Genomic DNA, 15684 nt, shown 5'->3' with positions numbered 1-15684 from the left:
AGGACCCTATGCACCCCGGACATTCTCTCTTCCACCTTCTTCCATCGGGAAAAAAAATACAAAAGTCTGAGGTCACGTACCAACCGACTCAAGAACAGCTTCTTCCCTGCTGCTGTCAGACTTTTGAATGGAATTAACTTGCATTAAGTTGATCTTTCTCTACACCCTAGCTATGACTGTAACACCACATTCTACACTTTCTCCTTTCCTTCTCTATGAACGGTATGCTTTGTCTGTATAGCATGCAAGAAACTATACTTTTCACTGCATACAAACACATGTGACAATAATAAATCAAATCAAATCAGATTCTGCACTCTCAGAAACGTGTGTTTGGGTCGCGGGATCATGATCTTCAAGGTTAACTGTGGGACAGATTGCTATCCATACACAAGCCAACATACTCTGACCGATTGACAGGGTGAGTGCAGTTCAGAACTGATGGGATCAGTGTTTGTAAATATTGATTTAATTTGAAGGGACCAGCGAACTTCTGGATTACTGGTGATAACTGTAACCTGTTAAAATAATGCTAAGGGGTACTGATCGTAAACTTTGACAATTTTCTCCCTGTGGATTGTATTCACTGGAGGTTAGAAGAGTGGGAGGGGATCTCATAGAAACATATAAAATTCTAACAGGGTTAGGCAGCGTAGATTCAGAAAGAATGTTCCCAATGATGGGTGAGTCCAGAACTAGGGGTCATAGTTTGAGGATAAGAGGTAAACCTTTTAGAACTGAGATGAGGAGTAATTTCTTCACCCAGAGGGTGGTGAATGTGTGGAATTCACTCCCACAGAATGTAGTTGAGGCCAAAACATTGTCTGATTTCAAGAAGATATTAGATCTAGAACTTGGGGCTAAAGGGATCAAGGGATATGGGGGAAAGGGGGGATCAGGATATTGAATTCGATGATCAGCCATGATCAAGGTGGAGCAGACTCAAAGGGCCGAATGGCCTCCTCCTGCTTCTAGTTTCTATGTTTCTATGGATGGGTTCAGGTCAGGGGTTTGGATTCATTTATCCACGTTCCTTTTGTGTCTCTTTGTGCTATTATCTTCTACAATGCTTCTGTGAAGCATCTTGAGGTGTTTCCTTGTATTGGATGTACCGTATAAATATGAGTGTTTGTTGTTTCCCTGTCATTCATTTAAGGGCAAGGGCAGCAGAGCGGAGACACTGATTGGCTGTTGTGTAAAGGATTTGCATCTGTGCAGTCACTGCTTTCAGAGAGTGGACCTCTGGAAAACACCCTCCGTGTTTGAGTGAAGGCAAACATCCAGCAAGAGCAGAAGAGTGGTGATGCTAATTGGCTGTTGCAGGGAAGAGTTTCATAGGCGCAGTCACTGCTTTCAGAAAGTGGACCTGTGGAAAACACCCTCCGTGTTCAAGTGAAGGGGAGCATCCAGCAAGAGCAGTAGAGTGGTGATACTGATTGGCTGTTGTGGGGAGGATTTTCATAGGCTCAAGTCAATGCTTCCAGAGAGTGGCCCTCGGGAAGACACCCTCTGTGTTGGAGTGAAGGCAAGCACCCAGTAGGGCAGCTAAATTGGTGATGCTGATTGGCTGTTGCGGTGAAGATTTTCATAGGTGCAGTCACTGCTTTGAATGGCGGAGCAGGCTCGAGGGACCAGATGGCCTACTCCTGCTGTGAATGCTTCTGTTAAATCATGGTTATTTTTACCTCAATTCCATTTACCCATTTTTCTTCTCCATCTCTCGGTACCTTTACTCCAAAAAAACTCTATCCGTGAAAGCAACAAAGCATTAAATCTGTTTCTCTCTCCACAGGCGCTGCCGGACCTGTTCATCACTTCCAGCATTTTCTGCCTTTGTATCAGAATTGCAGCCTCAGAAATATTCGACATTGTCAGATTTACAAAGTTCACTTAACCCAGAAAGGCCGAGAGAGGGACTTGCAGATTCCAATAACATTTTGTGTGAAAAATTGCAGAAATTTACAAAAGAAATCCTATCTCAATGTTCAAAATGGGAAATAATTAAAGATCATGATGTGAATGTTAAACTGTCCTCCAGCAATGGGCTTTCTAGATTACCTTGCTCCTGTCTTCATTATGTTTTTAAGGAGTTAGTGAAATTTGTCTGATATTCTGTGCAGAGTTCAATTTGTTTAACCCAGCCACATTCAAACCCCGCTCTCTCTTCACTCAATTCTAACCTGCTGCAAAATTCGTTAAAGCAAAAACTCATCTAAAGAAATGTGACCAAGTCGGTAACTGAGCCATTTAGGTTAATTGTGTTTGAATCACTGTAGTAGGGCAAACCCAGGGAGTGTGGGCCGCAGCAAGAGAGGAATGTATGGAAAGGGTTAAGCAGACGGCACTGTAGCACCCACACTCGCTGCAGGTAGGCAGGACAAAATACAAATAACTTCATCTCAGACAGCACTAAAACAGGGGAATTTCACAGGAACTTCACTGCAGTGTTAATGTAAGCCTTACTTGTGACCAATAAATTCATTTTACTTTACTTCACTTTTACTTTACTTTAAAACAGTCATACCACAGATGGTATCAAAGAACAAAGAACAATACAGCACAGGAACAGGCCCTTCGGCCCTCCAAGCCCGTGCCGCTCCCCGGTCCAAACTAGACCATTCTTTTGTATCCCTCCATTCCCACTCCGTTCATATGGCTATCTAGATAAGTCTTAAACGTTCCCAGTGTGTCCGCCTCCACCACCTTGCCTGGCAGCGCATTCCAGGCCCCCACCACCCTCTGTGTAAAATATGTCCTTCTGATATCTGTGTTAAACTTCCCCCCCCTCACCTTGAACCTATGACGCCTCGTGAACGTCACCACCGACCTGGGGAAAAGCTTCCCACCATTCACCCTATCTATGCCTTTCATAATTTTATACACCTCTATTAAGTCTCCCCTCATCCTCCGTCTTTTCAGGGAGAACAACCCCAGTTTACCCAATCTCTCCTCATAACTAAGCCCCTCCATACCAGGCAACATCCTGGTAAACCTTCTCTGCACTCTCTCTAAAGCCTCCACGTCCTTCTGGCAGTGTGGCGACCAGAACTGGACGCAGTATTCCAAATGGGTCCGAATCAACGTTCTATACATCTGCAACATCAGACCCCAACTTTTATACTCTATGCCCCGTCCTATAAAGGCAAGCATGCCATATGCCTTCTTCACCACCTTCTCCACCTGTGACGTCACCTTCAAGGATCTGTGGACTTGCACACCCAGGTCCCTCTGCATATCTACACCCTTTATGGTTCTGCCATTTATCATATAGCTCCTCCCTACATTATTTCTACCAAAATGCATCACTTGGCATTCATCAGGATTGAACTCCATCTGCCATTTCTCTGCCCAAATTTCCAGCCTATCTATATCCTTCTGTACCTGCTGACAATGCTCCTCACTATCTGCAAGTCCTGCCAATTTTGTGTCGTCCGCAAACTTACTGATCACCCCAGTTACACCTTCTTCCAGATCGTTTATATAAATCACAAACAGCAGAGGTCCCAATCCAGAGCCCTGCGGAACACCACCAGTCACAGGCCTCCAGCCGGAAAAAGACCCTTCCACTACCACCCTCTGTCTTCTGTGACCAAGCCAGTTCTCCACTCATCTAGCCACCTCCCCCTTTATCCCATGAGATCCAACCTTTTTCACCAGCCTACCATGAGGGACTTTGTCAAACGCTTTACTAAAGTCCATATAGACGACATCCACGGCCCTTCCCTCGTCAACCATTCTGGTCACTTCTTCAAAAAACTCCACCAGGTTAGTGAGGCATGACCTCTCTCTCACAAAACCATGCTGGCTATCGTTAATGAGTTTATTCCTTTCTAAATGCGCATACATCCTATCTCTAAGAATCTTCTCCAACAACTTCCCCACCACAGACGTCAAGCTTACCGGCCTATAATTACCCGGGTTATCCTTCCTACCCTTCTTAAATAACGGGGCCACATTAGCTATCCTCCAATCCTCTGGGACCTCACCTGCGTCCAGTGACGAGACAAAGATTTGCGTCAGAGGCCCAGCGATTTCAACTCTCGTCTCCCTGAGCAGCCTGGGATAGATTCCATCAGGCCCTGGGGATTTGTCAGTCTTTATATTCTCTAACAAACCTAACACTTCCTCCCGTGTAATGGAGATTTTCTCCAACGGTTCAACACTCCCCTCCGAGACACTCCCAGTCAACACATCCCTCTCCTTTGTGAATAGCTCCACAATGTGAATGGGCTCCAAGCATAATTCCCCACTTTTGTCCCTGAGAGGTCCGATTTTTTCCCTGACAACCCTTTTGTTCCTAACGTATGAATAAAATGCCTTGGGATTCTCCTTAATCCTGTCTGCCAAGGACATTTCGTGACCCCTTTTTGCCCTTCTAATTCCCCGTTTGAGTTCTTTCCTACTTTCTTTGTACTCCTCCAGAGCTCCCTCCGTTTTTAGCTGCCTGGACCTAACATACGCCTCTCTTTTCTTTTTGACCAGTCCCTCAATTTCCCTGGTTATCCACGGTTCTCGAATCCTACCCTTCCTATCCATTTTTACAGGCACATCCCTGTCCTGTAGCCCTAACGACTGTTCCTTAAAAGACTCCCACATGCCAGATGTGGATTTACCCTCAAACAGCCTCTCCCAATCAACAGCTGCCAATTTCTGCCTAATCCCACTAAAGTTAGCCTTCCCCCAATCCAACACCTTACCCTTGGGACACCACTCATCCTTTTCCATCACTATCCTAAAGCTAACAGAATTGTGGTCACTATTTGCCACATGTTCCCCTATCGAAACTTTGAAGACCTGACGGGGCTCATTCCCCAGTACCAGGTCCAGTATAGCCCCCTCTCTAGTCGGGCTATCTACATATTGTTCCAAAGAACCCTCCTGTATGCATTTTACAAATTCCTCCCCATTCAGAGTCCCAGCTCTCAGCGATTTCCAGTCTATACCAGGGAAATTGAAGTTTCCCACTATAACAACCCTATTTTTCCTGCACCTATCCAGTATCTCCTGACATATCCGTTCTTCCACTTCCCTTGGGCTGTTGGGGGGCCTGTAGTATACCCCCAACATAGTGACTGCGCCCTTCCTGTTTCTAAGCTCCACCTAGTGACTCGTTACACGACCCCTCTGAATTGTCCTCCCTCTGCACCGCTGTAATATGCTCTCCAACTAATACTGCTACTCCCCCACCTCTTTTGGCCCCTCCTCTGTCTCGCCTAAAACACTTGTACCCCGGAATATTCAGCTGCCAGTCCTGTCCTCTTTCAACCAAGTCTCTGTCACCGCAACCACATCCAAATTCCTCGTGAGCATTAAGGCCCTAAGTTCGTCGGTCTTACCTGCTACGCTCCTTGCATTGAAGTATAAGCACTCCAGACCTCCAGGCCCAGTGAGGTCATCCTCCCCCAGAGTGCTCTTCTTCTTTGCCAGCCTTGTCCCAGCCCCAAGCTCGTCCCCAGCCTCTACATTTGTAGACCTAATAGTTTGATCCCCACCCCCCTGCCATACTAGTTTAAACCCCCCCGAACTGCACTAGCAAAACTCCCAGCCAGGATATTCGTGCCCTTCCAACTTAGTTGTGACCCGTCCTTCTTGTACAGGTGCCATCCTCTCCTGAAAACTTCCCATTGATCTGGGAAAATGAAGCCCTCCCTCCTGGACCAGTCCTTTAGCCAAGCATTCAATTGTACTAACTCCCTATTCTTAGCCTCACTGGCACGAGGCATTGGGAGCAGCCCAGAGATGGCCACCCTGGAGGCCCTACTTTTTAGTCTATTTCCCAACTCCCTGAATTGCTCTCGTAGGATCCCCCTGCTCTTCCTATCTACGTCATTTGCACCAATGTGTACAATGACATCCGTTTCTTTATCTTCCCCTTTTAAGATGCCTCCTATCCGCTTGGAGACATCCATTACCCCAGCACCAGGTAGGCAGACTACCATCCTGGAGTCCCGTTCGCACCCACAGAATCACCTGTCTGTGCCTCTAACCGACGCATCCCCCCACCACTATTGCTCTCCTAATCCCTCTCTTTCCTTTCCGGGCCACAGAGCCTGACTCTGTGCCAGTGACCTGGTCACTGTGGCTTACCCCTGGAGAGTCATCCTCCTCCACACTATTCAAAACAATATACTTGTTTCGGAGTGGGACAACCACAGGTGACCCCTCCACTAATTACTCACTCCCCTCCCCTCTCACACCTGTCGCCGAGCCCTTCCTATTATGAGAGACAACCACTTCAAGGTTACAACAATGATATGAGAATTGATTTCACTTATCAAGGCTCCAAAAGGTCTCGAGGAACCATTGTGCCTCTGAAAATGTATCCAGGAGATGGGACAATTAACACCCCATTGAAATCAATTTGACAAACAGAACACTTTGATATTGTAAGCAGGTAGACAGGAGATGTCCAGAAAATGATTAAAACTAAAGCACACAAGACAATGCAACCGTATAATGTAATCGAAGACAGAACTGTAACCAATTCAAAGTAACAATATGATGACCTGAGGTAAATGTAACGGGCGGCACGGTAGCACAGTGGTTAGCACTGCTGCCTCACAGCTCCAGGGATCTGGGTTCGATTCCCGGCTCGGGTCACTGTCTGTGCGGAGTTTGCACATTGTCCCCGTGTCTGCGTGGGTTTCCTCCAGGTGCTCCGGTTTCCTCCCACAGTCCAAAGATGTGCGGGTTAGGTTGATTGGCCAGGTTAAATTGCCCCTTAGTGTCCTGGGATGTGTAGATTAGAGGGATTAGCAGGTAAACATGTAGGGATACGGGGATAGGGCCTGGGTGGGATTGTTGTCGGTGCAGACTCGATGGGCCGAATGGCCTCCTTCTGCACTGTAGGGTTCCTGTGGTTTCTATGGTAACGCTTTGTAATGTAAAGAACAGGGTATAAGGATCTGTAAGAGACAATGCTTAGTCAGTAGCTCGGAAGCAAGCTGTAGTTACAGCCACGAGTTCTACTCTCCCTCGTGCATGTTGAATAAAGCCGTTTTTGTTGAAGTTTTACACAGTCTTGGAAGACTCAGTTCAATCATTCCCTCCGACAATTACTAACTAGCCGGCTGCTGTGAAGGTGAAGATGACTTTTTACTGTAAGTGTGGATGGAGAACCAACCGTTCCAGCTGTATTCAGAAAGGCTAGTCTCGTCCTCGAGTCAGGATGTCAACAGTTTGAGTCTCTCCTAAACTCAGCATCCAGGCTGCCCCACCCAGACAAGCTACCAGCTAATTTAATGATGCAGCAAGAAAACTCCTGCTGTGCTGAAAGTCTGAAATAAAATCTGAAAATGCATGTCTTGATTGGGAGTTTAGGAGTTATGGTTTCTTGTGGGCCTCAGGCTCACTGTGCAGGCATTGGGGGGGCGGGGGCGGGGGGGGAGGGGGATGGGCCTGTATATGGGGCATTTCACAGTAACTTCATTGCAGTGTTAATGTAAGCCTTACTTGTGATTAATAAACAAACTTTACTTTATGTGCAGTTCTTTTCTATCTTCAGGCTGGGAACTAGCTCAACCTGGCTGGAGACGCAGAAATCGGAAAGTGAAACAGGGTGAAACCACAGCTCAGGTGGGCTGAAGAGGGACGCTGTTGTGGAGAGTGTGTCCCAGAGAACAAGACATGGGGAGGGGGACAGGGGAGAAGACCCCAAACCAAAGAGTGGGACAGAAAGAGGTCCCATCAGTAGGTCCCAAGGTAAGGGACAATGGACAGGAATCTGAAACAAGTTGAGTTAAGTCAAGGGGCAGAGATACAGGTTCCAAATTAAAGACAACGCTGCAGAGAGCAGACCTGAAACAAAATGGCCCCAAGAGAAGCCTAGAAGATCCAAGAGGGCAGCCAAAGGTTGGTGACTCTGTGATGTGGGCCAAGGTACCCTCTTTGTGAGCAGTGGTATTCTTCTTGGCACTGCCAAAGACCTGAAATTGTGCTTGGAAGCTGAAGTTTGACTGCACGCGGAAATCCAGGGGAAAGGAATCTCAGAAGGTGAGATTAAAACCTTGGAGGTGGATTCTTGTTGGAGCCATGCAAGTAGGAGTGACTTTTGGGAGAGAATTCCAAGGTGAGTCCTTCCAACATGGAGATTGGTGACCTTCGTGAGAAAGACAGAGGTTCAGTGAGACCGATTGGCTCATAGTGTAACAAGCATTGGGTGTGTTGTTGAGAATCCTGAGAATCTGCTTTGGTCACATTTGTCATTTATTTTGGAGAACGGTGTGTCTGACCCCAGTTCACTCGTCGGTTCAAACGCATTGCATATTTACGCAAAATATTAAGGTATAGGATGGATATTGTGGATTGTTTTACCTTTCCAATTGTGTGAGGATATAGCTGCAGCGTTGGAATAGTGAATATTTGAATCATCTTCATGTGCTTGGATTGGGATCTTTCCAACCTTTTTGTCTGCTGTGATATAGTTAATTTTTCTAGTTTAGTAAATGCTTTATTCTTGGTGTTAAAAGTTCACCAGTATTCTCCTATGAATTTGTTCAGTTCCTCCACAGTTTCGACAAGAAAAGTTAGAATCTACCAAACCAGGTTTCACTCTGAGATTGGACTTGTCCAGAATTAACATCAGCTGGAATTGTAACGCCTGCAACACAGCGCCGTGCAGCAGGGGAACAGATTTAATGGATTTAGTGTTTGAGGTCAATGACCTTTCAATTATTTTTATTTGAGTGGTAAGAACAGAGGTTGCTGGATGCACACAGATAATTTGAGAAGAGAGAGACAGAGTTAATGGGCAGGGTTTTATATTCCCTTGCAGGTGGGGTGTGAGGTTTTTCATGGGCACCTGTCCACCCCAACCTCGCCACAATTTTACAGAGGGATGGGCAAGGCCGAGACTTTCCCACCCACCCAATTGAGGCCGTTAAGTGGCCAATTAGTGACCACTTTAAGGACCATTCCCAGTTCAGCCTCAATTTTGAGGCTCTTGGGGAGATTTAAGGAGTGGGGAGAAGCCTGGAAAGTGAACCTGCTCAGGGCCTGGCGATGAGGAACTTGGCTCTCAACTCCCGGGACCGATGCACTGGGGGGGCTGCTTGCAGTTCCAATCCTGACCACTGCAGCTTCTGGCGCTGCTGGGACAATAGAGATTCCGGACAATCAGATCCGTCAGCTGCTCTCTGAGGTGGGACTTGTTGCAGATTGACAGGTGGAAGTCCCACCCCCTGCTGATTAATGCTCATTGGAGGGCGGCCAGCATCAGCGGGGATGTGTTTGCCACCCCATTATCCTAGAAATCCTGGCCACTGCCCGTCACAGATCTTTCATCAGAATTTTCTTTTTTAATGGTGTTGGTTAAGGAATAAATATTGGCCAGGATACTGGAGAGAACTCCCCAACATTTCTCTGAAATAGTGCCTGAGAGGATGTTACATAGTTAAAAGGGCTGCATGCTGCTTTAAGCACTAAGCACATAATTTGATAGTGATGTCATTAGGGTGTTGCCACAGGCTGCTGTTTTACTTTCAGTTTGAACTCTGTACAGAGAACATCTCCTAGAATAAACCTATTGTTGTCAGTTTGAATCCACACATGTAAAACCACATTCTTTTCTTTTTGTTAAACCCACAACTCCAAACAGAGGTAGGACATTACAGAGAAGCACAAGCTCAGTATCCAGTTCGAAACATGGCACTTCTGACAGTGCAGTACTCCCTCAGTACCACTGTAAAAATGCCAAAATAGATTTTGTGGTGAGGTCTCTGGGTTGTGATTCAAACCTACAAGCTTGTGACTCAAGAGGCAAGACATCTAAAGATATTGACTGTTGCAGGGTGCAGGATACTGTTTGTAGTCTTAATGAAGTTCTTGTGCAAAGAAAAAAGAACAAAGAAAATTACAGCACAGGAACAGGCCCTTCGGCCCTCCAAGCCTGCACCGACCATGCTGCCCGACTGAACTAAAACCCCCTACCCTTCCGGAGACCATATCCCTCTATTCTCATCCTATTCATGTATTTGTCAAGACGCCCCTTAAAACTCACTATTGTATCTGCTTCCACTACCTCCCCCGGCAGTGAGTTCCAGGCACCCACAACCCTCTGTGTAAAAAACCTGCCTCGTGCATCTCCTTTAAACCTTGCCCCTTCGCACCTTAAACCTATCCACTCTGTCCATGCCCCTCATAATCTTGTAGACTTCTATTAGATTTCTATCGTAGTTCTATGTAGGTTAACTGTATGTTTGGGTCTCTCATGAAGGACGTGATAACAGGACATTTAGAAAATACCAACAGGATGAGACAAAGTCAGCATGAATTTATGAAAGGGAAATCATGTTTGACTTACCTGCTGGAGGTTTTTAAGGAAGTAACTAACAGAATAAATGAGGGTGAACCAGTGGGTGTGATGTATTTCGGTTTTGAGAAAACCTTTGATGAATTCTCACATAAGAGGTTAGTGTGCAAAATTAAAACACGTGGGATTGGGGGTAATACATTGGCTGATTTCTGCTCCTCTTCTCCTTCTTCCCAATCTTTTGCCAGGCAGACTGAGAACATCATTCTGATCCATTCCATCTTATTTTCCGATCATTTACTGGAAGAACTGCAGTCCCACTAATGTCCTGCTAGTGGCGGTGTTGGTCCACTGGAGCTCAATGACCTCAGCATTGCCACCTAGAGTGCTGCCCTGCCACTGCAAGCCTGATCCGGCTGGACGGAACTGGAACAATTTAATTAAAGAAATTTGGGAGCCAAAAAAGAATGAAAGAATTGAGGGATGGTTTAATCCAATGGGACAGTGTCTACAAATTGGGCAAAACAAAACCGATATCCAGGAAACAAATCATTCATTTATTCATAAAATTTTACATCTGAGTGCACTGTGCAGTATTCCAAATAAAAACATAGAAACTAGAAGCAGGAGGAGGCCATTCGGCCCTTCGAGCTGCTGCACCACTCATTTTGATCATGGCTGATCATCGAATTCAATATCCTGATTCTCCCATTCCCCCCATATCTCTTGATCCCTTTAGCCCCAAGAGCGAAATCTAATTTCTTCTTGAAACCAGACAGCGTTTTGGCCTCAACTACATTCTGTGGGAGTGAATTCCACACATTCACCACCCTCTGGGTGAAGAAATTTCTCCTCATCTCAATTCTAAAAGGTTTACCCCTTATCCTCAAACTATGACCCCCCCCACCATTGGGAACATTCTTTCTGAATCTACCCTGTCTAACCCTGTTAGAATTTTATAAGTTTCTCTGAGATCCCCTCTCACTCTTCTAAACTCCAGTGAATATAATCCTAACCAACTTAGTCTCTTCTCATATGACAGACCTGCCATCCCAGGAATCAAACTGGTAAATCTTCGCTGCACTTCCTCTATCGCAAGGACATCCTTCCTCAGATAAGGAGACCAAAACTGCACACAATACTCCAGGTGTGGCCTCACCAACGCCCTAGACAATTGCAGCAAAACATTCCTATCCCTATACTCAAATCCTCTCGCTATGAAGGTCAACATACCATTTGCCTCTTTACTGCCTGCTGTACCTGCACGCTTACTTTCAGCAACTGATGCACGAGGACTCCAAGGTCTCGCTGAATATCCAACTCTCTCAATATACGCCCATTCAAGTAATAATCTGTCTTCCTATTTTTGTTACCAAAGTGGATAGCCTCACATTTATCCACATTATGCTGCATCTGCCATGCAGGTGCCCACACACTCAGCCTGTCCAAATCACACTGAAGCATCTCTGCATCCTCCTCACAGCTCACCCTCCCACCCAACTTTGTATCATCTGCAAATTTGGAAATAATACATTCAGTTCCCTCTTCCAAATCATTAATATATAATGTGAACAGTTGGGGTCCGAGCACAGATCGCTGCGGTACCCCACTAGTCACTGACTGCCAATCAGAAAAAGACCCATTTATGCCAACTCTTTGCTTCCTATCTGCTAACCAGCTTTCTATCCATCTCAAAACATTACCTGCAATCCCATGTGCTTTAACTTTACATAGCAGCCTGTTGTGTGAGACCTTGTCGAAAGCCTTCTGAAAGTCTAAATAAACCACATCCACTGGTTCTCCTCGGTCAACTCTACTAGTTACATCCTCAAAAAATTCCAATAGATTTGTCAGGCATGATTTCCCTTTTGTAAATCAATGCTGACTTTGTCTGATTACAGCACTGCCTTCCAAATGCTGAGTTATGAAATACTTGATAATAGACTCTAGCAACTTCTCCAGTACCGATGTTAGACTCACTGGTCTATAGTTCCCTGTTTTCTCTCTACGTCCCTTTTTGAATAGTGGGCTCACATTAGCTATTCTCCAATCTGTTGGAGCTATTCCAGTCCAAAGAATTTTGGAAAATAACCACCAATGGATCTACTATTTCCAGGGCCACTTCCTTAAGTACTCTGGGATGAAGATTATCAGGACCTGGAGATTTATCCGCCTTCAATCCCATCAATTTCCCCAAAACCATTTCTCTACTAACAACAAAGAACAAAGAAAATTACAGCACAGGAACAGGCCCTTCGGCCCTCCAAGCCTGCACCGACCATGCTGCCTGACTGAACTAAAACCCCCTACCCTTCCTGGGACCATATCCCCCTATTCCCATCCTATTCATGTACTTGTCAAGATGCCCCTTAAAAGTCACTACCGTATCTGCTTCCACTACCTCCCCCAGCAAGGAGTTCCAGGCACTCACCACTCTCTGTGTAAAAAAATCTGCCTCGTACATCTCCTTTAAACCTTGCCCCTCGCACCTTAAACCTGTGCCCCCTAGTAATTGACTTTTCCACCTTGGGAAAAAGCTTCTGACTATCCACTCTGTCCATGCCCCTCATAATCTTGTAGACTTCTATCAGGTCTCCCCTCAACCTCCGTCGTTCCAGTGAGAACAAACCAAGTTTCTCCAACCTCTCCTCATAGTTAATGCCCTCCATACCAGGCAATATCCTGGTAAATCTTTTATGTACCCTCTCCAAAGCCTCCACATCCTTCTGGTAGTGTGGCGACCAGAATTGAACTCTATTCCAAGTGCGGCCTAACTAAGGTTCTATAAAGCTGCAACATGACTTGCCAATTTTTAAACTCAATACCCCGGCCGATGAAGGCAAGCATGCCGTATGCCTTCTTGACTACCTTCTCCACCTGCATTGTCACTTTCAGTGACCTGTGTACCTGTACACCCAGATCCCTCTGCCTATCAATACTCTTAAGGGTTCTGCCATTTACTGTATATTTCCTATCTGTATTAGATCTTCCAAAATGCATTACCTCACATTTGTCCGGATTAAACTCCATCTGCCATCTCTCCGCCCAAGTCTCCAACTGATTTATATCCTGCTGTATCCTCTGATGGTCCTCATCGCTATCCGCAAATCCACCAACCTTTGTGTCGTCCGCAAACTGACTAATCAATCCAGTTACATTTTCCTCCAGATCATTGATATATATTACAAACTGCAAAGGTCCCAGCACTGATCCCTGAGGAACACCACTTGTCACAGCCCTCCATTCAGAAACGCACCCTTCCACTGCTACCCTCTGTCTTCTTTGACCGAGCCAGTAATGCTGATTTCCTTCAGCTCCTAACTTTCTCTCAGCGCTTCTGGGACATTATTCAAGTCTTCCTTTGTGAAGATTGAAGCAAAGTACAAATTTAATTCCTCAGCTGTTTCTTTATTCCCTGTTCTGAATTCTCCCATTTCTGACTGTAAGGGGCCTACATTCTTTTTTGTCAATTTTTTTCTCTTTACATATCTATAGAAACTTTTACAGTCAGTTTTTATGTTCCCCGCTAGCTTACTTTCATACACTATTTTTCCCTTCTTAATGAATCCCTTGGTCCCCTTTTGCTGAATTTTAAACTGCTCCCAATCCTCAGGCCTTCTGCTTTTTCTTGCCAATTTGTTTGCTTCTTCCTTGAATCTGATACAATCTCTTATTTCCCTTGTAAGCCATGGTTTGGCCACAATTCCCTTTCCACTCTTGCGCCAAACAGGAATAAACAACTTCTGGAGTTCACCTATTCGTTCTTTCAATGCCTGCCATTGCCTGTCCACTGTCTGTCCTTTCAGTAATGTTTCCCAGTCCATCATGGCCAATTCATGCCTCATACCATCATAGTTATTTATTGAGATTCAGGACCCTGGTCTCACAATCAGCTACACCCACCTTGACAAAGAATTCTACCATATTATGGTCACTCGTCCCCAAGGGTTCTCTCATAACTAGATTGCCAACTAATCCTTTCTCATTGCACAACACCCAGTCCAGGATGGCCTGATCCCTTGTTGGTTCCTCAATGTATTGCTCCAGTAAACCATCCCATCTGCACTCCAGAAATTCCTCCTCTGTTGTACTGTGACTAATTTGACTCTCCCAATCTATATGGAGATTAAAGTCGCCCATAATCACTGATGTTCTTTAACACATACATCTCTGATTTCCTGTCTAATGCTTTCCCCAACATAACCACACAGTTTGGTGGTCTGTAAACCACCCACACCTATGTATTTTGCCACTTGTTGTTTCCTAACTCGACCCATATGGATTCCACATCATCGATGCTAATATCTTTATTCAATATCGTATCGTGGGGCGGCACGGTAGCACAGTGGTTGGCACTGCTGCTTCACAGCTCCAGGGTCCCGGGTTCGATTCCCGGCTCGGGTCACTGTCTGTGTGGAGTTTGCACATTCTCCTCGTGTCTGCGTGGGTTTCCTCCGGGTGCTCCGGTTTCCTCCCACAGTCCAAAGATGTGCGGGTTAGGTTGATTGGCCAGGTTAAAAATTGCCCCTTAAAGTCCTGAGATGCGTAGATTAGAGGGATTAGTGGGTAAATATGTGGGGGTAGGGCCTGGGTGAGATTGTGGTCGGTGCAGACTCGATGGGCCGAATGGCCTCCTTCTGCACTGTAGGGTTTCTATGATCTATGATTTCAATATCATCTTTAATCAACAATGCACTTCCACCACCTTTTCCTTTCTGTCTGTCCCTCCTAAACACTGAACAGCCTCAATGTTTAGTTCCCATCCTTGCTCACCTTGGAGCCACGTCTCCATAATGACAACTATATCATCCCCTTTACATCTATCTGTGCAACTAATTCACCCATTTTGTTTTGAATGTGCCAAGCGTTTAGATAAAAAACCTTAAAGTTGGCACTTTTAACATTTCTTTTCCCTTTCCCGCTATTTTTGATTGGGTCCTTACATTTGACCCTTGATTTCTCTGCCTATCACTTTCCTTATTCTCCTTACTGTTTTTTCCTCTTGTTCGTGATCCCCTGCTCTGAATCCTTGCAAAAGTTCCCATCCTCCTGTCATATTAGTTTAAACCCTCCCCAACCACATTAGCAAGTATAACCCCAAGGACATCAGTCCTGGTCCTGCCCAGTTGTAACCCATCCAGTTGGTACAGGTCCCACCTCCCCCAGAACCGGTCCCAATGTCCTAGGAATCTGAAACCCTCCCCCTCACACCATCCTTTCAGCCACGTATTCATCCTCTGTAAACTGCTGTGTCTACTCCGACTGGCACGTGGCACAGGCAGTAATCCTGAGATCACTACCTTTGAGGTCCAACGTTTCAGCTTATTTCCTAACTCCCTATATTCTGCTTTTAGCACCTCATCCCTTTTTATACAAATGCCATTTGTACCGATGTGTACAACCGCCACTGGCTGTTCGCCCTCTCCCTTCGGAAT

The sequence above is a fragment of the Mustelus asterias genome, chromosome 20 (assembly GCF_964213995.1).
Source record: "Mustelus asterias chromosome 20, sMusAst1.hap1.1, whole genome shotgun sequence".
Classification (NCBI taxonomy): domain Eukaryota; kingdom Metazoa; phylum Chordata; class Chondrichthyes; order Carcharhiniformes; family Triakidae; genus Mustelus; species Mustelus asterias.
Note: the sequence above shows the minus strand (reverse complement) of the source record.